A 25547-nucleotide genomic window follows, 5' to 3' on the forward strand; every position below is an offset into this window, starting at 1 on the left:
AGAAATACTTTGGTTAGAAACAACAACAACAATAACAACGAAATAAACAGTGGAGACAAAGGATTGGAGGCGGATGGACAGAAAGTAGACAGACTCAGAGACAGAGGGTCCACAAAGGTTTAGTGATTCTCCCTCACGCTCATACATTATTCACTTCAAGCTGCGCCCCTAAGGTATTGCTCCAAACAGGTGCAGTGGAAGCGAGTCGGAGGAGGGGAGTAAAAAAAAAAAAAAAAAAAGTAAATCAAAACAGGAAAGTGCGGCTGCTTCAGGGCTATTAAGGGAAAACACCTCAAAAGCCGACCGATAAATCAAAATCATGATGTGTAAACTTGTTTAAATGCGCCGTTTTGTTTGACTTCTTTCCCATTTATTTTCGGCGAGGCTTTTTTTTCTTCTTTTTTTTCCCCCCATCGCCAGCCGAGGGGAGGCTATCTCATGCTAGCTTTGTCCCAGATGACATGCATGCGGATGACTACTGATCCGCGCTCTCTCCGGAGACGCGCCGACTTTCTGCGTGTGATGTTTATTTCATCAGCACGCGAGCTATAGCCAGGAAAAGAAGAAGGAAAAAAAAGGAAAAGAAAGTTCAGGATGCGCACGAGGCAACCGGCAAGCAGACACTAGGGGGGGGGGCTCATGGGGGCTGTAGTCCCATTGGTGTCGCTCCCAGTGGCTGACTGTACTACAACAACCGAGCAACTAGCGAACTGTAGTATGCATTCGAAAGGCTCCTCGCTCAATGGATAAGCCGACATTATTATAAGCATATCAGAAATAACTGCAGTCCTTGCGATGTGATTTTGATTCAATTATTATGGTACAGTTTCTCATACATTACTCCAGATACCTCGAAATGCCACCACTAATGAAAGACCCCCGAATCCCCCCACGCTTTAGACCCTCTTCTTATTTTGCCAGAGCACAAAAGGTTTAAAGGGATAAAAAAAAAAAGAAAAAAAAAAAGAAAGAAATCCTTACGGCCAAGAACATCACTATGTTACCAGTTTGTGTGGAGGCCTTGAATTATTCACGACCGAAGTGGGATTGCTTAACAAAAGCCTTGGAGGGGGTACCTAATCTTCTTTTGTGCCTGCACCTTGGGGAGCTCTCGGGTCCTTGGGGTTTTGGAGAAGGGGATTCACAACAAGAGTGTACAGGAAGTCTGAAGTTTTTGCCTCGGGCGTAAATTAATAGTACAGCCCTTTCGCACAAACACTGGCAGTTGAACGTGCCAAAACGCAGCGTGATCTCAACTTTATAAAACATTAATAAGAAATGTAGGGCTGAATGTTTTTTTTCTGAAATAAGTGTGGTTGTAAGATCATTGTTTTTAATAAGTAGTTATGCCATTATATCTGACAAGATTCAGCCCACCCTTTAAAGGAACAGGCCACCGTTTTTACTTACTGAGATATGTTCTTACCCAAGCTTAAACGAGTTGATGCGTACCTGTCTGGTCGTTGTGCGCGCTCTCAGTCGCGCACAACGACCAAAGATGTTGTTAGTATTTGGCCTCTCTCAATGTATTCCTATAGCTCCAAACGGGGGTGATGTTGGAAGCTACTACGCTCTTCCTCGGGCACAAAGACATCAAAGGCATCAACTCGTCTAAGCTCAGGTAAGAACATATCTCAGTATGGAAGAACTGTGTGCCCTCAGTGATGCAAAAAGACCAAAGATGCTGTTAGCATTTGGCCTCTCCCAGTGTATTCCTATGGCTCCAAACGGGGGTGAAGTTGGAAGCGACCAAGCTCTTCCCCGGGCACGCACAAAGACCAGACTGGTACGCATCAACTCGTCTAAGCTCAGGCAAGAACATATCTCAGTATGGAAAAATGGTGGCCTGTTCCTTTAAACATCTAGGAGTATTAACACTTAGAACATTATAAACTGCTAAACTAATAAGATAACCACACACAGCACAAGTCAAAGTGTGTTTATACTGGCTAAACCACAACATTAGCAGGTGGTTTTATAAAGGACCACATAGGGACACTTTGTATTAACCTAAATACTGCACCCTTTGCGATTTGGTAACAGCAACCGGTGCAGTTTCCATTCAATTGCGGTTAAAATTGCAAAGTAACTTCATCTGCCCAACCATAACACTAAGTGCTATCATAAAAATGCATTTGTCCACTTCCTTCCATAGAAGACTTAAATGCTGACAAAAACCAGAAAGCAGCGCCGCAAACTGGATTTTTATCTCAAGAAGAGTCATTTATCTAAATATTGCTAAACAGCACATGCGGTGGGGTAACCTTGTAAGGCAGCCAGCAGCTCCAATAATGAAGATAGAAGATGACAAGATAGTTCCTCAGCGCTGGAATGCACTCTTTATTGACCATCACCTTCCTTGTTCAATTACCCTTACCCAATTAGTTTATCTTTGAACCTCCTGTAGAGACAGATGACCTTGTCCTTATCTATTGTATACAGAAGCCATTTTGCTTTACATTTAAAAGAATGCATAGTACCCTGGAAAGACTGTGTTCTCTGGAAACAAAGAAGCCGCTATCTGATTTAGCTTACAGTATTTCATGTTGCAGCGTTATCTGCAAAGATGAAAATGTTAGTTGGGATGAAAGTTCCATTGCTGGGTTGGGATTTTTGCCTGGGGATGTGCCGAAAATCAAAGTGTAATCTAATCGAGATCTAGTACAAAGTGAATCTAAGTTATCTACCTGGCGCAATCCTGTGGCCGCTACAGCTCTTTGTTAGGAGTGGAGTTTGGATTTTGAGGAATAAAATTAACATTTAACTATTTCATGTTAAATGGTAGTGGAGGAGAAACCAATATTGTGTTTAGGGTTTACTTTGCACCGTCTAATGAACCATGTTAGCAAAAACTACATTCAAAGTCAAGGTACGACGGCTGCAAATGGGATATATTTTACCATATGAAAGGAATGCGAGTGATGCGGAGCAAGTCTGCATTGTTCCCATTTAATCTTACACGCTGTGCAGAATGTCAAGTATTTCATTCAGGATAAAATCATACAAAATCATACAAATAAAACAGAGTCGGCGCTCGATGCGGACAGCTAGCAAGTCTGCTACTCCAGGAAACCTTTAGAGCAGTGGTTCTCAACCTTTGGGTCGGGACCCCCAAGGAGACAAATTTGGGGGGTCGTCAGATCATTTGAATAAAATATATAATATATTTTCACTAGCATATAATCTAATGTTTTGTTGTAGCAGGTGTTATGTGCTATTTTACCAGAGTGCCATTGTTTGTTCGTAGTTTGATGAGCCATTTGTTTTTTTAAAGCAGTACTAAGTAACTCTTCCCCCTAGAGGCCATAAGCGCAACTGCAGGTGTAGTAGCAAGTTACGATTTTTTTAACTTATTAATTGTCTGGGGAGTAAATACTACGCTGACAGGAAAGGCGAAGGGAGAGAGGGTTATTGTGCATCCAATTATACAATGGAAATATTTTTTTTCACTCAAACTTGGCTGTAAATACTGTTTAAAGTGACGTTAGCCCGCAGTTAGCTTTGCCCGTTAGCATGTTAGCTTCTTCTTCGTGATTCCATTAGTGTGTATTGCTTTCTCCGGACCGGTGGCAGTCAAGTTGCAAACATGGTTTTCTGTCCAGAGACACCAGGGGGAGATGAAAGACCCTCCAATCATCCCATAAACACTTGTATTACCCCCACAGGGACTACAAAAAGGATTTATTAAGGTAAACACGTTACTTAGTACTGCTTTAAGAATTATGTTGGCTAATGTTCCTATTTCTCACGGTGTGACCCAGGCGGGGGGTCACGAACCCCTTTACCTGTTATAATGAGGGCCGCGGCTCCAAAAGGTTGAGAACCACTGCTTTAGAGTGTCCGTTAGCCTGCTGCTCAATGTAATTTTCCTATAGCCATTAGCATTTAGCCATGATCCAGATGTTTTGAGCTGTTGCCATCCCATAGCCCACATTCAGGTGATGTCAAAGCCTAGTCAGAAATCATTAATGAATGTGCATATATTTTTTTATATAAAAATTAGCATGCAAGGGTACATTAGCACGTGTCCTCTGAGATAAATGCTAAATCATATTCAAGTTTCTGTGTTTTGCGGGTCCAGATACACATCCAATGACCCCAAACATCATATTGTAATATGTTACTGTTAGAGAAACCACAAAAATTTTATAAATGCCATCAAACCATACTTTGAACGGATAATTCAGGATTTTTGACATCGGGCCTCATGAATTATTTTTTAATTCATGCAGTCCTTATATTTGAAGAGTTTAGTGGCGCTAGGCTTGTGCTAGGCTAGCGCATGTCTATGGTAAGAGGTAGCCTGCATTAAAAACAGTCTGACCCACTCCACAGTGCACCTGAGGCAAATCACTTTTAACACCAGACTACCGATATAAATGTCTGTGTTGACTGAATCATTTTTGAAATATAAATGAACTTGTGTCATACGAATTACCGGATTTTGAGAGACTATTTTCTAGCAGATCACTCCGCTGCTGCCTCGCTTACAACCATGAAGTTGATGCTGCTCAAATATAAATAATTTTAAATGCAAAATGGTTGTAATTGTAAAGTGATTTGCCTCAGGTGCACTGTGCTTGGATCAGACTGTTTTTAATGCAGGCTACTAGTTACCATAGACATGTACTAGCCAAGCACTAGCCTAGTGCCACTCTTCAAATAAGGACTGCATGAATTAAAAAAAACATATCTCCAGAAATAAACAACACTCTGGATAACTAGGAAATGAGGCCCTATGTAAAAAATATTATTGCTTTAATATAGAGACTTGCTTCTCCATTCATTTATATGGGGATAGAACGTTCTAACCAAACAGGTCCAGATGTACGTGTTTGGAGAACGGGCACAGATAGCTGACGGCATTTCAGTGATTCCTATGATGAAAATGATGTACCCTCTATTACCTGACCATAATCCTACTTTGCCTGTGTGAATGTCTGCCCAAAACTGCCAACCTGCTATTTTATTCCCCATTTGCGCCATCGTCCATCCATTTTGTGTGTGTGCGATTGTGCAACAATGCTTTTGACAGCCCCTATCCCACTGTGACTTATTCTAGCTCTGGCCCTCTTGTCAAGCTAAGCTCCAACTCTTTAACATTGTCTGAAATGCGGCCATCGGGACCAGCCTTCCGAGAGCCTCTTCAGCTCCCCGGACCCCACGGCAACGGCTACACAAACTCCCAGCAGGCACGGCCGTTCTCAATGATAATGAATGGGCATGTCCAGCGTGTGTCTATTCACTTATCAGGCAGCACTCCTGGGTCTTAGCAAAACACGTCCGGTAAACCTGGCGGCTGTAACTGCACGATGCAATACTGCAAAATGTAGGCTCCAAAACGAATCCTCCTTATGACAAGTTTTTCATCTAGTGTCTGATGCATAGTACTGGTTTGTAATCTGGATACAAAGTTCACACTCAGGATTTGTAGATGCAGCTGCATAATCCAATTGAATGAAAACTTTAATGGTTGCTTAAAACTGGCAAAGATTGAAATTGTCAATCGGCAGAAATAGAAATGCATGTGATTCTTGTATGCTTGTATTCTTGGATATGTTAAAATGTGCAAAGTGAACAGAACACAACCTGGATTTCAAAGCATAAATTGCAAACCTAATCGCAACTGTAACATGTTTGGTTTGTTTTGTCTGTCGCAGACTTTCACACCCACATTCATTTCATAACATAGTAAAATATCTCATATCATCATATCTACCTATCATATTTCTGAATTGAGTCCTTGATAATCTACTCATGGCTGCAAAGAGACGTGCCACGCCCTATCAGACGTGTCGTCATGGCTACAATGATAAAGGTCTATGCTTTGGACAGAAATGCCGATGCAGCAGGGAGGTTGGGGGTTGGGGTTAGGAGAGTGAAAAAAAAAAAAAAAGCCAGGGAAGAGGAGGAAAAAAAAACTGGGTTGTCAGCAGAATGGCCTGTCCAACTAATGCCCTGCACCGGGGCCCAAAATTACCTCCGACTCAATGATCCTATTCACAGCCGGGATGCCACCCCCCGTTTTTCTCCTGACAAGCAACACAAAACCCGGCTAACCTCTAACCAGAGAGCCTCTCCATTGTGCACTCGCATCACGTGACGGCCGACTCAGACAGGCACGAATAGTTCCAGGCAGGGAAAAGAGATACATTTCATTGGGGATGGGGAATGAAGCTGAAAAGTAAATGTTCCACGATTTTCTCTCTTTTTTTTTACTCCTCTGCCAAAAAATAAAACTGTGAGCCAGCAAGGCGGAAAGCCCCCTCTAATGTGCCGTAAATGTGAAAAACCTCTGTGAGATAACACCGTGGCGTCATGATTTCTGGAAAGTGAAGTCACGTCCGAGGAACACTCATCATGGCCGTCTCATCGCTCGGCGAAAGAGGACCCCAGTGGCGGATCCGCGCGGCCGCACCCACGCTAATGGCACCTTGGACACAATGGCGGGTGGTGATCGCATGTGAAAGTGGCCAGGTTTTAATGCATTAGCCCCTGTTGGCGACCGCGCCGAGTTGTAAATCAGAGGCCGGTGCTGAATGTATAAAAGCTTCATCTCATTAGCTGTCCAATGGGCGAGCCACTACCCAGACCGCTCCTCGTCTCAAAGTTTAGGCTATTTCCAGCGTCTATATTCCCAAGCAGGTGCATGATGTTTCTATAACAAGGTCCTCATTTGTTTCGTAGATAGCACATAAACAACCACGTGGCGAATTGTAAAAGAGAAGAGCAACAACACAAAACGAAACCACACCATAGAATTTCACAATTATACGATGAACAATGCAGGATCTTTACGTCAGGGGTCTCAAGCCTGTTGCTCAGGGGCTAGCAGTACCTTTCTACATTTCTTCCCAGTTTCCGCCATCACTAAAAACATGCCCAACAGCGCATAGCTTTGTATAAATGTCTAAAGAGTGAGACGGTGTGCGGGAGCTTTTCTTTCCAACTGAAGTATCCTCCTCGTCTCTTACACACCTGTCGCCCACTTAGCTGTGCAGGCTTCTCTTTTTATTTCAGCACATGGCTGCAATTCAGCGTGTTGACGTGCACAAGTCCTGTGTGTGCACATTAACATGCACTGTACGTATAGCATATCATCAGTACATGTTTGCAACTAATGGTGCGATCCACAGGCCTGTACAATATAGATATAGAGCTGTATGATTGCAGCGTTGTCAAAACCACAAAGGACAGAGAGATTTTTTCACCGATCTCCATAATCAAACGTGGGAGGGAAAAAAAAAACATTCCAAGCAAGTGGTCCTCTCAGAAATGTTGATATTTCACTCAGCCACATTGCAAACAGCATGTAGTGCATTGGGTAGATTGTGTTGTGCTGGCTATGGAGTTCTAATCCCAGCCCAGATTGGACGGGACATGCTGAATTAGGGTCAGCATTCTACAACAGTGCACACATTCGGAGGCTAACCACAGAAACCCTCTTCACAGCATATTCTGTAATTGTGCAATTATTGCCCGAATGGCTAAAAGCACAATGCCGCCTCTAATGTTTCTTTAATAAGATGGCTGTGCACTATAATTGCGCGTGCATATGTTATCCCTCCTATTACTGCTATTATGAATGCTAATTTTCACCGCTTCAAGGCTGGTGAGTAAAACGTCTGCGTGCAACATATTACAACCCAGTATTCTGCGCCATTAGACATGTTTTTATTGATATTCTTCAAACCGGGTCCTAATTTGAGACTCAAGTGCTTTTGAACAGGAATACAGAACAGCTCAATCCATTTTCAACCTTGACAAAAAAAAAAAAAAAAACGCATGGCTTTTGAATAGAGTGAGTTTATTCCATCTTGCTTTTATAGTTCCACATTGACAGAGAGGAAGTAGTAGTCATAATTGGCTATTAGCATTAGCAGGAAACCGTTGTTGCGGTACTCGAAGTCATAGTAAAAAGGTGAAGTCGATTTTGTTTTATTGAGTTATTATATTATTAAGTTGGTTGTCCTTGAAACAACTTTTCGCTGTCAACTTTCAGCTAATTGTGTGAAGTTGCTGAGCTCAAGTTTGAGTCCTTCCACCATTTAGCCACTACTTAACCCCAACGGGCAACCTACCCCATTATATCATATTCTAAAGTAAACCACTTCCAATTTATTTAAAGACGACACAACAACAGAGAGATGAGCATTAGGTGTTTTTTTTCTTCTGTTTAGCTAAAAACAGCCCATTCTTCAGAGAAATAAACCGTTTGTTGCCGGGGCTTGGATCTGGGAACGACGATACCGCCTTTTGCCAGACTAAGCCCTTAAAGGCGTTTCACTAATGCAGCGCACTTCAAACGCACTAAGCGCCCCGTGCATTTTGCGCCCGGGTCTAAAATATGTAAAGGATTTGCATAGAGGAGTAAAAAGAAAAAAAAAACAACACATCTTGCGTCTGTCCTCCTAACTGGGCTCTGGCAATTAAGAAAACTAAAGAGGGAATGGCATCAGAGCACACAGACTTTTAACAAGCAGCTGGCTCATCCGCCGAGCTCGATTGCAATGACCGTTCCCTCGGTGTTTGGTCTGCGCATTTGTCTCACATTGTTGATTTTCTTTCGCCTCATCATAAAAACTGCTGCCTCAATTAGGATACTATGAAGTGGTCCTCGGAAAAACGTCGATGGATCCCGCCTACCGTACTCCCATCCCCGCTGGAGTGGAGGAGACAAAAGAAAAACGTGGATTTAGAGGCCGTTCCAAGTGATTTTTTTTCACATTAGCGAAAGGTTGTCGCTGGCCTGTCTTTTGTCAACTTCGGTATCGAAAGCACAATTACAAGATAAGCAGGCTCCCCACCAAGGCAGCAGTCACCTCAATTTTCTTCACAGACATGAAGCTTCTCGGTTTTTGTCCCGTCAGTGATTAGCTGACGGGGGACAGAGTCTACCAATCAACTCCATTTCGAGGCGATGCTACCTGCTGGGAACACAACGTGCAAGCAAGAAAGCAAGCCAGTGGCAAAGGGACGCACCCTCGAATCACAAAGATTTCATTACCACCACCAATACAATCAACCACCATATCTTCCTCGTTTTGGTTGGTTGGGTTGTTAGGGATAAAGGTTGGACCAGCAAAATGTACTAGCCACAAAATGAAGCTATTTTTAGTGACTGAAGAGATGAAGCGCTTACCTCAGAACTGCATCTTTTCTGAAAAATTCAAGAGCTGTGTGTGGTAGAGTTGTTCCATCATAGAAATAATAATAATCTATGCTTTAGGTCTTTCTACCAGTAGATTGTCAGACCCCGTCCTCCCATACAGTAGACGGTGCTTCACTCGCTACTGACACAAAGAAAGACACTTTGGACGAGCACAAGACACCACACGATGTAAACACAAGTACCACCGCGAGCTCCAAGCCAGAATACAAGCAGTGTTTACTGTATATGCCACTTTACAGCCGCTAACGGCACGGCGGAACCACTACACCACTGTCGACAGCGTGGTTGGCCTGCTCTGACTACTGGGCTTTGTAAGCGTTAGCAATTTAGGCTTTCTCAACTTAATAATCAAATGTATCAATTCATCACCTGAACCACTCAGTTCATATATTCAGAGACAAAACGGCAAAAGAGTCACCAGAGGCTCCATAAATCATAACTGAAAGATCGATGCAGAATCTTCCTTTCCTTGAAAAAAAGAGGCAAGTTGTGGAATTCATAACCAACTTAACTTAACACCATATCTGAGTTTTAAGCCGTTTCTGGAGGTCGACTGATGTTTGGAGGTTTTACAATATCGGCTATCGGCTAATCTAACGCAGATAAAAGCCAAAATCTCCAGGACCGAAAGTGACAAAGACTTTCCTTTTCCATTGGAAACAGCGAAGTCCTGAGGTCTAGGAAGTCCCCTCACAACTTCCGAGACCTCAGGGGAAGAGAAACACAAGAAAATGGGTAAGCTAAGTTTGTTCAATACAAGTTTCACTAAACCTCAGTGAACATGAACATGCTGCGTGTCATTTGAAGCACAGAACCTGGAGAATTCAATCGATGAGTTAGCTATAATCTCTGCAATTGTATTTGGGATTGTCGTGTAAAAGGCTGCGGCTAGCAAGAGTATGCTAATGCTAACTAACTGGCAACTAGTCAAAGCTGGAACAGAAACTATTGAATCTAAAGCATTTCAGTTTTTACAGGATTATTGACCAGACATTTGGAAAATATGGCCAAAAATATCGGTTGAAAATATCGGTCGGGCATACCGGCAACGGCCAATAAAAATCCCCAAAAATCTGCATTGGCCTCAGAGAAATCGGTCAATCTCTAACCATTACCTCAAGGCTAAAGTCTTGGCTAAAAACAAACCAAAACTGTACTCATTTGTAAGTAGCATTGTGTTTAGACCTTGTATTGTGCCTGTAAGCCTGTGTTTGGATAGGCTTTACAGGAATTATGTAAGTAACATTTCATTTTCACTCTTCATCCGTGCTTGTAAATTGTGTAAAATGGCTCAACCAACCAACGTACTCGACTGTAAAGAGGTTTTATTTGGTGTTCCTCATTCATGCCAAGGCTCCCCTCAAAAGAAGGTTTTAATTTTAGATTTACGTTTGACGTTGGCCAAATTTCATCTTCATAGTTTGCAAACAGGCAATGGAAAACACAGAGGGGATGCGAAAATGGTTCTGGCAGGCCTTTTGTCGGCTAAATGAAATGATTCAGTGTTTTCCACTACAATGGCAGACGAGTATTGTGAGGATTACTGTGTCACTGGAGCCAAGGGCTGATAAGGCTAAGCTACATCCTTGCGCAGTTATCAGCGTGCATAGCTACCGGGATTTGGTTGGGGGGAGTTATTGAGACGAGCGGCTTGATACAGCAGGCTTTAGTGGGGTATTAAACTGACCACATTACCAGGGATGTCAAACATTTGTAAGTCTTTATGATGCCTTCCAGCGCGAGCCAGGGGAGAAAGTAAACAGAATGAAGAATGGCACTGTAAAAGGTCAATGGCGGAGTAACGGGGGGGTCATAATCCATTTATTTTAAGATGGGAGCAAAAAAGGGAATCGTTCTAAAGCAAATCCGCCGAATAAGATTATTTGTGGGGAGTCTATTTTGTACCATTTCAAAAGAGGGGCAAGTCAAAATGAGTCAGTATAGATAGTAGCTACAATTTTTTTTGCAGATTATCTTAAATCAGTCACATGGATGTGGAAAGAGCAGGCAACTTAAGGCGAGACACTGCAAGTCAAAAATACATATAGGAATCAATTTGAAACTTTTGCTGTAGATTACTAACAAAAATAACATAAAATGTACTGCAGGTTTTCTGTCTTTTATGTTTTTGTCAAAATCACCTATGGTATGAAAAGAAATTGCTTTGTTTTTTATGATTCAAAGCTCGATAAATCAGACTAGGAATAAGATATTAAAAAATCCCTCTGAAAAAATCGTTTGGTGCCTGTAGTTACTTACTGTACTTAAGTGGACGAATTGTTGCAAGAAAATAAAAACACAAAACCTAATTTTGAGAAAACGGGGCCCTAAAGCCTGTCTTTACCAAGGCTATGGCCACGGCTGTCTCCCAGAAGGGGAAAATGACCATATTTGGGTTAGAGTGCCATCTCGGTCGCTTTTCTTGCAACACGTGGATACCAAACAGGTCAATATTTGTGAATGAATAAGCGTGGGCCGCAGCGTTTCTGTTATTTTCAGGAAATCTCCGGACAAAATTTCATAAAATAAGCATCATACAAGGAAGTTTTGCCTTTTTTTTTTTTTTTTTTACTAACAAACAAAAAGATGTTATGGGGGAAAAACTTGCTAAAAATCATATTAACCCTGCATGAAAAATCTGTTTTCACCTGCTTTCAATAGATGATTCTTCATGTATTAATTATACCATTGCGAGTCGATATTTTGCGCCTTTGTGGAGGTTTGATTAGTAGACAATGCATGTGCAGTAAAATGAGTACAGCAAAAAGTATATCCATTCACCATTCAAATGTTATCAAAACCATGCCACTTGTGTGAAAATCGTATTAAATATCTTGCTGCATACATATTGCCACCAACGCCTTACTCGGCGTCTATACAATCAAAAATTGAAGTTGCGTGACCTTTTGACCTTTTCACTCTCCTGCCATCCTAGCGCCGCCATGGGAGCTCGCCCGACTCGAATTCTCACTCCGGGAAAAGTGCTACTGTATGCAACATTCACCGGCTCGCCTTATAGTTTATGACTGCAGAAATCTTTTCGGCGAAGTCCGCCCACAGCACTTTTACGAGGCGGGAATGGCGCCTTAAAGCCCCTCTCCCCTCCGTGGCCCTAATGGCAGATGTTCACAAAGCAATTACAGGTAACGAGATGGAGCACACTGTGTCCACAACAGCTTTCCTTTGACCTTATTGTGTCATTTCATATAGGTCATGCCGCTATAATTGCCCCAGCTTCATAACCCCACTGCTGTAATGCCCAATATAGCTATGGAAAAAAAAAAGAAAAAAAAAAGACGAAAGCTATAGCAATCAGATTGGGAGCACTTCTACGGTGATTGTACTGTATGTATAGGTTGCGATAAAAAAAGTAGTTTTGACAAATATTTGAATGTACTGGACTGATAATTGCATTTTTTCCGATACCATTGCTTTAATGACACTTGGGTTTCGACACCGATGCTAAAGTATTTGTCATCTAAAACCAGTAAGCAGAACAATCATGTCAAATCATCATGGCTATCAAAAAAAATGGAGCAAAACTTGGATCTAAAGATGGAGGAGTTATTTTGGTGCCTGCTTTTCGATGCCTCTGTAATGATTTAAAGCAGAATTAAGCAACTCGTGCCCCCAGAGGCCATAAGCGCCACTGCAGGTGTCGTAGCATGTTACAGTTTTTTACTCATTAATTGTTCGTGAGAGTAAATACTACACTGACAGAAAAGACAAAGGGAGAGAGGGATATTGTACATCCAATTACCCAATGGAGATATTTTTTTTCATTTAAAATTGGCTTTAAATACTGTTAAAGTGGAGCTAGCCCTCAGTGAGCTTTGCCCGTTAGCCTGCTAGCTTCTTCGTGATTCCATTAGTGTGGAGTATTGCTGACTCCGACCCGGTGAAGGCAAAGTTGCAAGTGTGATTTTCTGGACAGAGGCACCAGGGGGAGATGAAAGACCCCCCCAATCAACACTTGTATTTAAGGCTGCAACGACGCGTCGACGTCGTCGACGTCGTCGATTACTTAAATACGTCGACGCCGTTTTTGTGCGTCGACGCGTCGCTTGTTTACATTTTACTTCCAGCGTGGCTGCGCGTAATGCAAACGCTGCGACCGAGGGGGGAAAAGCACGGCAAAAGTCGTCAAAAGTGTGGGAGTATTTCCAGAAACGGCCTAATAATGTTGTTGTTTGCACACTGTGTCGAGCGGAAATGTCATATCACAGCAGCACAACTAACCTGGCTAACGCCAGACTGCTGTGTGCGCTCCAATCATTTCGAACTGCAATATCACTTGTGGTTTCAGTCTGGCGTTAGCCAGGCTACAGCTCAACGGCTATGAACAAACATGTGAAACGAAAACACCCGCGGCTGCAAGGGCCCCTATCTCAGTCAAACTACGGTGTTGTTTCACTGATTAATCAACGCGTTGTTACGGGGACAGGCTCTTCCAGCGCGCACTCACTCTCCGCCTACTTTGCCGCATATAAAACCAAAACGGAGCAGTCTGCTGAAGTGAATGAGCAGGAGAGACCGACCGCCTTCCCCGTCTCTCCCAACACGCGAGTAGGCTACTTCTCCGCTCGTGCCCCGCTCGGCCGTCTGTCTCCCGGTGCTCGCTTCGCCTCATGCTGCCCTCATGCTGCCCTCATGCGCGGCTGCATCATGTCACCCGTGTCCCGGGCGCTGTTCTCTTGTTTTGTCTGCGCGGACTCGGGGCATCGGCCACACACTCATTTAAACTCTCTTGTTGTTGTGTCTAGCGGAGAATCAGGACAGTAGTTTGATGGATAGACGAGAGTAAAGCCGTGTCCGTGGCCTTTTTGTCTCAAAGAGGAGTTGAATCCACATGGTTCTCACGAGCACAGTAACTGACAGTAACTCTGGTTCTCTGAATGTGCACAGTCTATAACGAATTGGGCGACTCACAGGCTAATTCTCAGTGGTCAGACAGAAATAACCGTCAGGTTCAGGTTTCAGTTAGTTTTAAATCAGCGATTCCCAAACTGTGGGTCAGGGTCAGAAGTGAGAGAATGGGCCCATTTGCCATTTACTATTTTAAAAAGTGGGGAAAATAGACTAGTAGTAAATGAATATATAAAAGCCATGCCATTTGGACACATCAATGTTTTTTTCTTCATTTTAAATGAAAAAATAATCGGTAACATGAAAAATAATCGATAGATTAATCGAAAAAATAATCGATAGATTAATCGATTAATCGAAAAAATAATCGATAGATTAATCGATAGAAAAATAATCGTTAGTTGCAGCCTTACTTGTATTACCCCCAAAGAGACTACAAAAAAGGATTTATTATGGTCAACTATTTACTTAGTTCTGCTTTAACTTACAACCAATGTAAATCCCCTCAACAACTCCCATCTATCTTTTCATCCTAACACTATCTAATCACATTGGCACTGGCAATAAGACACAATTTGTGAGTAATACTGCAGCCCTAACGCACATATTTTGCTGCCTGTAGTTTATCTGTCACAGCTTTGAGAATCGCTTTTGAACCGATGTCCGACCGCTGCCTTTTGTAGCATGAAACACCAACTGCGTGATGGCCTGTCGGGAAACGGGATTGTTAGGCATTGAGAATTGTAGTCTGTGATTCCCCACCTATAGTCCCTCATTGTTAGTCCACATGTGAGCAGCCGCCTCTTCTCGAGTCCCTTCTATTCATCACAGCCGCGGCGCAGACACGACGTCCAAGTGAAACATTATGTTGTGCAGAAGACCGATCACGAGGGCTGGGTGCTAAAGCCGCTTTCGGTTCAACCTGTAATATGACATTATTGGGCTCGTTTGATCTCAAAAGCACCGACTCCGAGCTGCTTAGTCCCTGCCCTTGATCATCTCTGTCAAATGTGTTTGTAAAAATCAAAGAGACAAGGGAGAGAATGAGCAGAGCCGTGTTAACCTTTACTGGCACCAGGTCTTGTGAGGCCGTTTTGTATTAAGTCTTTCTTTGGTAAACAGTTGCTGGGAGAAAAGCAAATAATGTTTTGGGGCACCAAAGCTTACAGCCCATTGTTCCGCTTGGGCAATTATTATCTAGGGCTTTGTGTAAGGGAAACAAAATAGGTGACTATTAATCACAGTGTGCACACACCAGTACAGTAGCCTCCAAAGCCGGTCCGCTGGGAGGACCTGACCATGGAGTGAGAAATAATGATTCCATTTTAACAAAAATAAATAAATAAACGACACGGTAAATGGGAAGTCGACAGCGGGCCTGTTCCAAAGCAATCAAAGTACATTGATAAAAATTTTCACTGTACACATGTGCCAATTAATGTTCCATTTCCCCCGGGGACTGGACGGCAAGGAGCTCCGTCGATTTTGGCTAAATGATCGCGCCAGAAAATGACTTTTGGATTCAATGGGTCATTACCTACCGACGAGCGGGTTCAATTCATTTACAAAGAGGCCAAGGAGTTCAGCAAACAGGTTTCTTACTATAGGTAACTGTAATTGATGGTGTTATGAATCTCTGGTTAAATGCATGAAATACTTTAAACAGTCGCATTTAACACATCGCAATGGCAACAAGTAGTCAGGAAGTACAATGTTTGAAAACCACAACAGATCCTGCCTTCATTGTGTCTTATTTTTCAAAACATAAATTCAATCTTAATGAATGTACACTGCATGACAAAAAAAAAGCTCTAATATTTGGTGCTATGACACTTGCATAGATATTTTTTTGCTGACAACACAATTATATTTAAGCTTTCTTTAGTTTGACCATTTTTGTAATGTTTATAGTTTCACTTCCTTATTGGACACTGACAGGAAGTGACATAGATACAGGCAAACAATTTCAAACTGTTGCTGTGCCAACCAGATAATATCAAAGTAGAAATTGCTAAAACTGCTATGAAACTTTACCTCTATCTATGTCACCTCCTGCCAGTAGCAATTTCACATAAAAATTACTTTTCTGCCCAATGTATCTAGATGCTTTACTGAAATAGAATAATAAATATTACTTACAACAGACATTTATCCATCGACAGTAAATAAGTCATATTTTCAAAAGCATTAAACCCTGTACCTGTAGGGACTATACGGAGTTTCAAAATGTAAAAAGTATGTATTTTCCTCCCCCTACATGTTCCAGCCATGTCCTAATGTGTAGAATGAGCCCAGACCTGTTCACCACAACTGCCTCTAAAATCCTGCACTGTCGCTCAAAAAGTGGTGACTTCGCCGAATTGCCGTCATGCCCGAGCTTAATATAGAAGGTGCAGTTACACGTATGACCTGAGGTGGCAGTAGCGAGTATAAAATGGCCAACTTGCATCGAGCCCCTTTAAGCTTTGACTACAGTGTGCCTTTCACTGTGGCATTGTTTCAATAAGCTTCTAAACGAGCCATCAGACAGCTACAGTACATCCAGAACGCTGCTGCTCGAGTCCTGACAAGAACCAGGAAATACGACCATATTAGTCCTGTGCTCCGGTCTCTGCACTGGCTTCCTGTCACTCAGAGAATAGACTTTAAATCAGCTCTGCTTGTTACAAGTCTTTTCATGGTTTAGCACCAAAGTACATCTCTGACATGTTACAGCCGTATGAACCATCTCGGGCCCTGAGAACTTCAGGGAGGGGTCTCCTGGTGGTTCCCTGAGTCAATAATAAACACGGTGAGGCTGCGTTTCAGTTTCATGCAGCTAAAATCTGGAACAGTCTTCATGAGGATGTGAGACAGGCCTCAACTCTGACAATATTCAAATCCAGGCTGAAAACAGTTCTTTTTGCCCATGCATATGACTGAAAGTATTTTATCTGCACTCTTGCCTTTTACTGTGATTGATTAATTTTATGTTGATGTTTTTATTGATTCTATTTGCTTTCTTGTATTTATGCAACTGTGAAGCACTTTGAATTGCCTTGTGTATGAATTGTGCTCTACAAATAAACTTGCCTTGCCTTCTGCCATGCCCAAAGATCCAGTGTTGCGTTCACTTTTCACCAAGATCTTGCATTAGTGATGGGAGAGTGTGACCACTGTGCAAAGCCTTCTTCCATCCAGATGGCGACTTTTTGGGGGGGGGGGGTCAGGCAGTGTTCTCGGAAGTAAAATCTTAATAAGATCTTTTTCCATATTCCCACATCGCTGTAAAATATAATCCAAATGATTCTCGCAAACATTGATACCCAGATGATTACAGTTGGCAAAGACCATAAAGAAACTTGTGTTTAGCAAAAAAAAAACGTGAACATTAAAAAACCCCACACCCAACGACTCAACTCCATTCAAATAAAACCCATTTTCTCAGAAATAATGACTCTCGACTAATTAACGGCAAAAGAATTGCGGCTAATGAAGGGATGTTTGCTGCATACCTTATTGCTTCATAAGGAATTATTGCAGCAGAGGCTTATGGCAGTGTTGTCAATCAAACCCATGCAAATGAGCGGAGGTAGACTGACACGGTCCACTGCGTCCAATTACTAACTTAACCGCTCGCACAAACACACCGGTTCTGATCAGCTTTTTGACTTTAAATTGCTTTACATCACAAAGACGGGCATTTTTCAGCGCATTCAAAGGATTACACAACAAAGTCAAACGCCAGCTAGGAGAAATGGGCGCTTTGCATAACATACATACATAACTTGACCACCAACTTATTATCGGATTTCATAATATTAGCTTAAAAAACATTGTGTACGTACTCACTATTGTTCCTTCCTTTGTCAAACTCTAGAATTCTTAAACCTTTTTGCAAGAAGTAAAACGTTTTTGTGGCTACAACGGTCACTGGTAGAGGTAGAGGTGGTCAGTAACAAAGTGCATTTGGTTCAGTACATTTTTTGAAGATCTGTCCTTCCACTCTAGGAGAGAGGGGTATTGTGCTGTTTGTATTTGGTATCAATGTTAATAATATATATAATATCAATGTCTGCTGAGACTGCTGAGACTGCTGCCCCCGCGACCCGGCCCCGGATAAAGCGGAAGAAAATGGATGGATGGATGTATCAATGTTAAAACACATATTCATGACAATCGTACACTCTTGGTTAGAAAATGCAATTGATCTAAAACAGCTAGAACAAAATATCCAAATGTTTCACTTCCTGATCCTCCACTGGAGCTACCATATGCTCCTCCCACCCCCTTCCTCCCACTCCCCTTTGCTGTACAGCTCTTTCAATCAAGAAAAATAAAATCAGATCCTGATGTTTTGGTGAGAAAAGAACATTGCAACATGGTTAAAAAAATGAAATGAAATAAAATAAAAAAGATGGATTTTGCATAATACCCCCCTTTACGTAATATTCATGTTGAGAACTTTTACACGGAAAAATAGTGATGTCACTAATTTGGATTCTTGCTGTGTTTACAACATACATTGTGGTGGTGAAAACAAATTGACTTTAACAAATCATCAGGCACCCCAGCTTTAAAAGCCTTGTGATGGAAACTCCAGAACAGTAGGGGGCGCTGTGCAGATGTGCAACCAATGCCACAAGGAAGGTTTGTCCCTGACGTGTTGCCATACGGATGGTGAATTCAGGCGCAATCATGTTTTTGAAGATGGATGGATGGATGGATGTTTATTCACAGCAGGTTGTTCAGCAGTAGCGAAAAAAACGTCAGTCGTGGCTAGCGCTAGCGTTAGCATTAGCATGTTATTTATGTATTTATGGGCTGTTGAACCACTTTGCTCCTCTCCATGTCTTTGTATCTTTAGTTAGTAGAAAACTATGTTCATAATATAATATATCAAAGTACTTTTTGAATAATTAGAGAAAGTTTAGAATTTTCTCCAAATTGTTTTCCCCCTTAACTGTTTTCAAACATGACCATATATGGGTGATTCCCCAAAACAAGTACTTTGCCCACCACCACTGCTGGTCATAATGTTTTGCCCGATTTTAAAGTTTAAATACATTTCATACTGTTTCCATCTTCGCTCTCCCTTGTCTTTTAGAAGGATCCGCGCATGGGGGAAAACGAGGAGAAAGGCATGTGCTTGGCTGCCAAAACAAAGCTTCAGACAAAGGCAGAAAGCAGTGACAGCCTCTGGAGAAGACTATTATGTTCTGAGATAGGGCTGCCAGTGTGCGTTTCAATGTAACAGTGACTTGGACTGTTGTTTACCCGCTTAATCTATGCAAATTTCAGTGTCTTTTTTAACACAATCCTTTGAGGCTTAGCTCAAAAATGAGTAGACAAGACATTTTTTTCTCGTGCTAAACAACGTCAGTGAGTCACCACTGTGGGCAGCCCGTTTAAGTAACAGCTACCCACCATTATATGCAATTTTAGACACTTGCCCTGCGCCACACATGTTGACGGACTGCTCCCTACCCACTTCCTTGGACATAAAAAAGCTGAAGTTAAGCCAAAAAAACAGTGAAGACTATCATGTGAAACAATAAAGGGGGGGAAAACCTATCTTCAAAGCATTAGGCCTGCCATGTCTGCCAATAGTGTTAGCCGTTAGCGTACGTGTCAAATTCGTGCCCGCAACACAATTAGCCCGCGCTTAAAGAAAGAGACACCATAGGAAGATAAAAGCCGAGCTACAGTGTTCCCCCTTCAAAAGCCTTTCAACGACGCTTTTCCATATTTTATTTTTCATGACAGCTTGTTACGTGTAGTGGGAAGCAAACATTTGTACGGAGCTCAAAATTGCCGCCTTAACGTGTCAGCCAGCCTTGATCCCCCCCCCCCCCCCCTTACCCGTGTAGACGCCATGGAACACAAATGAGAAAAAGGGGGACGAGCGTTGAGTGAGCTGCAAACCCGCTTTGACCTTTTATGACCCGCAGAAAGAAGATGTGGCGACGAGGGTTAATCTGAGTGGAACCGGAGCTGAGGGAGGGGCTATAGGAGGAGAGTTTATTGGGTGGCTGGCTGTGTGCAGAGAACGTCCAACTGTGCACGGCAATTAGCGTCTGCAACTCGACGGTTCTATAGCGTCGCTGCCACAAATGAGTTTCGAGCAATTTGGAGTCGCTCGGATTGAAAGCAAACGTCGCAAATGTCTTGGAAGGGGATTTGGTTTAGAACATCGCATCAGCTTGTAAAAGAGACACATTTCGATTAGGTGCAAATCCTTTCATGTCTTTTAGCCTGTTTTTTTTTCTTCCTGTTTTGAATAAACACCAATGCAACTTCCTTCTCGCTTACCCTGACGACTTTGGAAGGCCTCAACTCTGACAATGTTCAAATCCAGGCTGGAAACAGTTCTTTTTGCCCGTGCATATGACTGAATGTATTTTATCTACACTCTTGCCTGTTACTGCAATTGATTAATTTTATGTTGATGTCCAGAGGAAAAGGAGCGACAAAACAGAGGTTAGGTAACTTTGTGTGAACGAGCAAGAAAAATAGTGCTCAAGACAGAGCGAAATAGTGCTCAAGACAGAGCGAGTCAAAACAAGACTTAAAATAGTTCTCAAGACAGAGCGAAATAGTGCTCAAGACAGTGCGAGTCCAAACAAGACTTAAAAATAGTGCAAGACAGAGTGAAATAGTGCTCAAGACAGAGCGAGTCCAAACAAGACTTAAAAATAGTGCAAGACAGAGTGAAATAGTGCTCAAGACAGAGCGAGTCCAAACAAGACTTAAAAATAGTGCTCAAGACAGAGCAAGTCAAAACAAGACTTAAAAATAGTGCTCAAGACAGAGCGAAATAGTGCTCAAGACAGAGCGAGTCAAAACAAGACTTAAAAATAGTGCAAGACAGAGTGAAATAGTGCTCAAGACAGAGCGAGTCAAAACAAGACTTAAAAATAGTGCAAGACAGAGTGAAATAGTGCTCAAGACAGAGCGAGTCCAAACAAGACTTAAAAATAGTGCTCAAGACAGAGCAAGTCAAAACAAGACTTAAAAATAGTGCTCAAGACAGAGCGAAATAGTGCTCAAGACAGAGCGAGTCAAAACAAGACTTAAAAATAGTGCTCAAGACAGAGCGAATCTAAACAAGACTTAAAAATGCATATAACTGAAAGTATTTCATCTACACTCTTGCCTCTTACTGTAATTGATTAATTCTATGTTGATGTTTTTATTGATTGTATTTGTTTTCTTATATTTATGCAACTGTGAAGCACTTTGAATTGCCTTGTGTATGAATTGTGCTCTACAAATAAACTTGCCTTGCCTTGCCTGGAAGAGAAATTGTGCAGAGCGAGCGGAATTGATAGCAACGACTGAGGTGAAGTCAAAAAATAGCTCCTTCGTATACTTTACACCCTATACGCGGTAACGCGTGGAGCCAAATGGGTGGGGAAGTGGTTTTTGGCACCGTCGAGACCTGGCATCGGGTAAACGCTCCTTCATTAGCCAAACGTTAAATCCGACGGCTAGCGAGCTGGAGCATGAATAGGAATCCGTTTGAGCGCGACGCAGCCGACGTCATGCTTTTCAGCCGAGAAGGACACTTGCCCAAGCATTTAATTATCCTCCTGCATTATGCATGAAACAGGGGTGACATGCCACTAGATTTGGTCTGATAAGCGCGAGCACAAACATATCATCTTTCGCCCGTTCGATAATGGATTGAAAAGGCGCGTACGATTGGTAAACGTTGAACCAATCAGACGCGTAACTTTGAGCCAACGGATTTAGGGGGAAATTCATTTTGAAGACTTTTTTTTTTTTTTAAGTTCCATGCGCAGACTTGAGCCGGAATAAATTGCCTCACTGTGCAATTAGGAGGACGCTCAGCTAATCCTGGACGGCAGCGGACTATATGCAAAACAAATGATTGCTGTTGTATTACAGCGTGAATTAGTCAGAACCGGAAAAACTGAGCGCTGAGAGAATATTGCACATAGATTGTTAGAATTTATGGCGTGATGGACCCATTTTGGTTTTGTTTACACTCTTGCATGCCACTGACGAATTTAGAACCTACAATCAATCAGGAAAACACATTAAAATTCCTCGTTGACTGGAAGTCTTTGTAAAGCGGCCGCTATCTCCGCACACATGCATTTCTGCACATGTGGACGTCATGAGAATCATACAGGCGGGATGGTTGGAAATGATTTACTCTGCTGTTGCGCATCACAAATGGAGATGGATATGGCAGCTCCCCACCCCACCCCCCCGCCTGCCATGGGAAGCCTCTCCAAAAGCAACATCAGGTGTGAACAATTAGCCTTGGCTTCGGTCCAGCGACAGGAAGGGGTCTCGTCTCTCCCCCGCCGCCCCGCGCTCTATCTGCGTTAGGGGACTAGCGGTGCATTAGCGTTTGTCGGGAGCGTGGCTTTGTGACTGGACTGTGTGCTCCCATGTAATCAGCTGAAGAGACAGGATCTGGTGCAGCTGTGTTTCATTACAGACACAATGAGTCCCAGATTAGTTAAAAAAAAAAGAAAAAACAGAAAAAAAAAGGGAGGGGGGAAAAAATATGGCAGGGGCAATGACGAATCAGATGGCGGAAGGGTGAAAGAGAAACTGCAAAAGCACATCTGTCCCGGGTTTGTCTGCGGAGATAACACCAGGAACCGCGAGCGAGCCAGGCCGCGTACAAATGTGTCTGCGCTTGGAAAGGGAAATGTTTCCAGAGCTCGGGTTCTTAAGGCGAGGGCTCGTGGGAATAGCGTGTCGCCTCGCCGTGGTGGCTGTGTTAGTCAGGGTCACAGCGACTTGGACAGCGGTGGCGGGAACAAGCAGGTGGCGTAAACACACTGCTGCCGCCGCTGCTACGTCCTGGGAGAGGAGATCAAATGCACTTTGTTTACGGTGTCAATGTGGATGCACGCAAGAAGAGAAATTGCATTTTCTAATCTAAAAGGTTGTGTTTAGCCTTTTGTGGAAGTGGAAGAGAGTCCCCTTTGTGCTCGTTTCCAAACTGGTTTGAGCCATAGGATCTGGCAACCAAAAGTGTGGGGCTCATTGGATAATAATGTATTTAGAACCAACAACTTTTACATCATGTAAAATTGATTGTAGTTTGTACATTATTTGTAAAAATATCTAACACAGAAAAATTTACAAAAAATCTCCATTCCGCATACCACATTTTAGTAACATGGATTACAGAGTTGCCCAATATACTTTGTTGTGAGAAATTTGAAAAATGCAGAATGAGACACAGCACAGCATAAAGCATAAGATGTAACACTAACTGCTCTGTACTATATCAAACAATAAATCAGCTTTAGAGGTCGACCGATATATTGGCCCGATATTTGGGGATTTTACAACATAGGCTATCGGTCGATCAAGCGCAGATAAAAGCCGATATCTCAGAGACCGAAAGTGATAGACTTTTTTATTAAACCCGTTTTATGCATTGGAAACTTCCTAGGCCTCAGGGGAACAGAGAAACATTGCAATGAAAACCGGGTTAGCTACTAGTTTGACTACAGTTAGTTTTACATAACTTCAGTGGACTTGCACATGCTAATTCGCAATTGTATTTTTGATTGCTGAACAAAATGCTGCGGCTAGCAACAGCATGATAATGCTAGCGGCAACTAATCAAAGCTGGGACAGAAACTATGATTGAGTGATCAAATAAACGTCGGCTTCTGTTGGAGCGGCCAAGTATTTATGTTTTCACAGGATTATAGACCAGCCATTTGAAAAAAAAACCCACCAAGAATATCGGTTAAATATATCGGCCGAACATATCGGCATCAGCCTTAGAAAAACCCATATCGGTCGACCTCTAGCTGTAATAACAACCACAAAACACATTACGTTACAAACCAAATCATCAAGTGACAATGCATTTAAGTTACGCTATTTTAAGCTGTGTAAATATCGTGAAAACAATATGGCGATCATGAACACATTTAGCCTGCACTGACAATTTCTACAGAGATTTGTGAAATGTGAGCATCCCACGAGCTTAGAGAGAGAGAGACAGACAGGGGAGCACATGTGAAAGTGCTCTGGACATCACCATCACATGATTTTTACCCCAAACATGTTATGCCAACAGAGGCTAGATTCTCCAAGAAGACACCCCACTGCTATGAGCGCTTACTATATACTCTGAAATCCCCTCGGTGCAAACATGAGGAGCGATCAGACATCAAACCTCTGCCGTGTTGCCCCTTAATCCATCACACAACGCCTGTCTGTTCCTCCTTTCTTCTTCGCATATGCGTGGAGCTAAAATAATCCACGAATAAAAACCTCATGTTTGGAAGCCTGTCCAACACGAGATTCCCCTTTGTTGCACTCAAAAAGAACTTTGTGCAGGAAAAACCGTGGTCTGCCGTTCCCATCATGTTTAGAGACCCAGATCTGGCGCCGAGCTACGAGCACGCATCATAAAAGCAGAGCGCCGCTTATTATTTGTTGGCACAGTATTAAAGTCTTCCCTATACTGTATAAAAACTCCTCTGCTAGCCCTCCAGGTATAAGAATAGCAATCCCGCAAACTGAAATTGATCCTTTTTTTTTTTTTTGCCTTTATAGTAGAAATGACGGGGGCTGCGCCGGCTAAGTTTTATTGCCTGCACCGCTAGCCTCATATTGCGCTAATACTAACCGGCTCTCAGCGCTTATCCGCATTCCTTTGATTCAGTGGAGTGGGCACGGGAATATGTTTATACAACTTAAATTAAATTAGTTTCAATGGCTGCCTAAACCCTGTGGTAAAAAGGCAGGATTATTGGATGTTGTTCGGCATGCTATGTCGGGATCGTGTGTACACTGCAGTCAGGAAGTATCCATACCCGCTTTTTATTATAGCAGCATCAAATATCGCCATTTTTTCTGCTTATATTTTCTGTTTTGGTTCACACTTTTCTTTCTATCACTATTCTAACCTTTAATTCATTATTACACTGGAATCCGTGTAGATTTCCTGGTTATTGGGCCGATATTTGGGGATTTTACAATATCGGCTATCGACCAATCTAGCTCCGATAAAGCCGATATCTCCAGGACCTAAAGTGATTTTCTTTGCACTAAAAAAAGTGAAGTCAGGGCTTTAAAACGAGTCCTCCCACAATTCCCTACTCCTCAGGGGAACAGAGAAACATCGCAATGAAAATTGGTTAGCTACAAGTTTGCTAAAATCATGCATTTTCCTCCCCCTGCATGTTCCAGCAATGTCCTAAAGTGTAGAATGAGCCCTGACCTATTCACCACAACTGCCTCAAAAATCCTGCATTGTCACTCAAAAAGTTGTTTATTCGGGTCCGAATTGCTGTCATGCACAAGCTTAATATAGAGGCTGCAGTTACACGTAAGACCTGAGGTGGCAGTAGTGAGCATAGAATGACCCACTCGCATCTAGTCCCTTTAAATAAAAGTTTTACTAAACCACAGTGAATATTGTGTATTATAATGGAATTTTGATCGCCACGCAAAATGCTGCAACTAGCAACAGTATGCTAATGCTAGTGGCTGCATGCTAATGCTAACTCCAACTAAT

At 42.5% G+C, this 25547-nt stretch overlaps 1 protein-coding gene across 1 annotated transcript in view; it reads right to left on the reverse strand.

The window, feature by feature from the left end:
• The window catches only part of cdh2 (cadherin 2, type 1, N-cadherin (neuronal)), a gene marked incomplete at its 3' end in the record, with an annotated part of 94257 nt that overhangs the window by 39365 nt on the left and 29345 nt on the right, over nucleotides 1-25547 (reverse strand). The gene's annotated exons all lie outside the window — the stretch shown is intronic.

This window comes from Gobius niger (assembly GCF_951799975.1).
Source record: "Gobius niger genome assembly, chromosome: 13".
Taxonomy (NCBI): domain Eukaryota; kingdom Metazoa; phylum Chordata; class Actinopteri; order Gobiiformes; family Gobiidae; genus Gobius; species Gobius niger.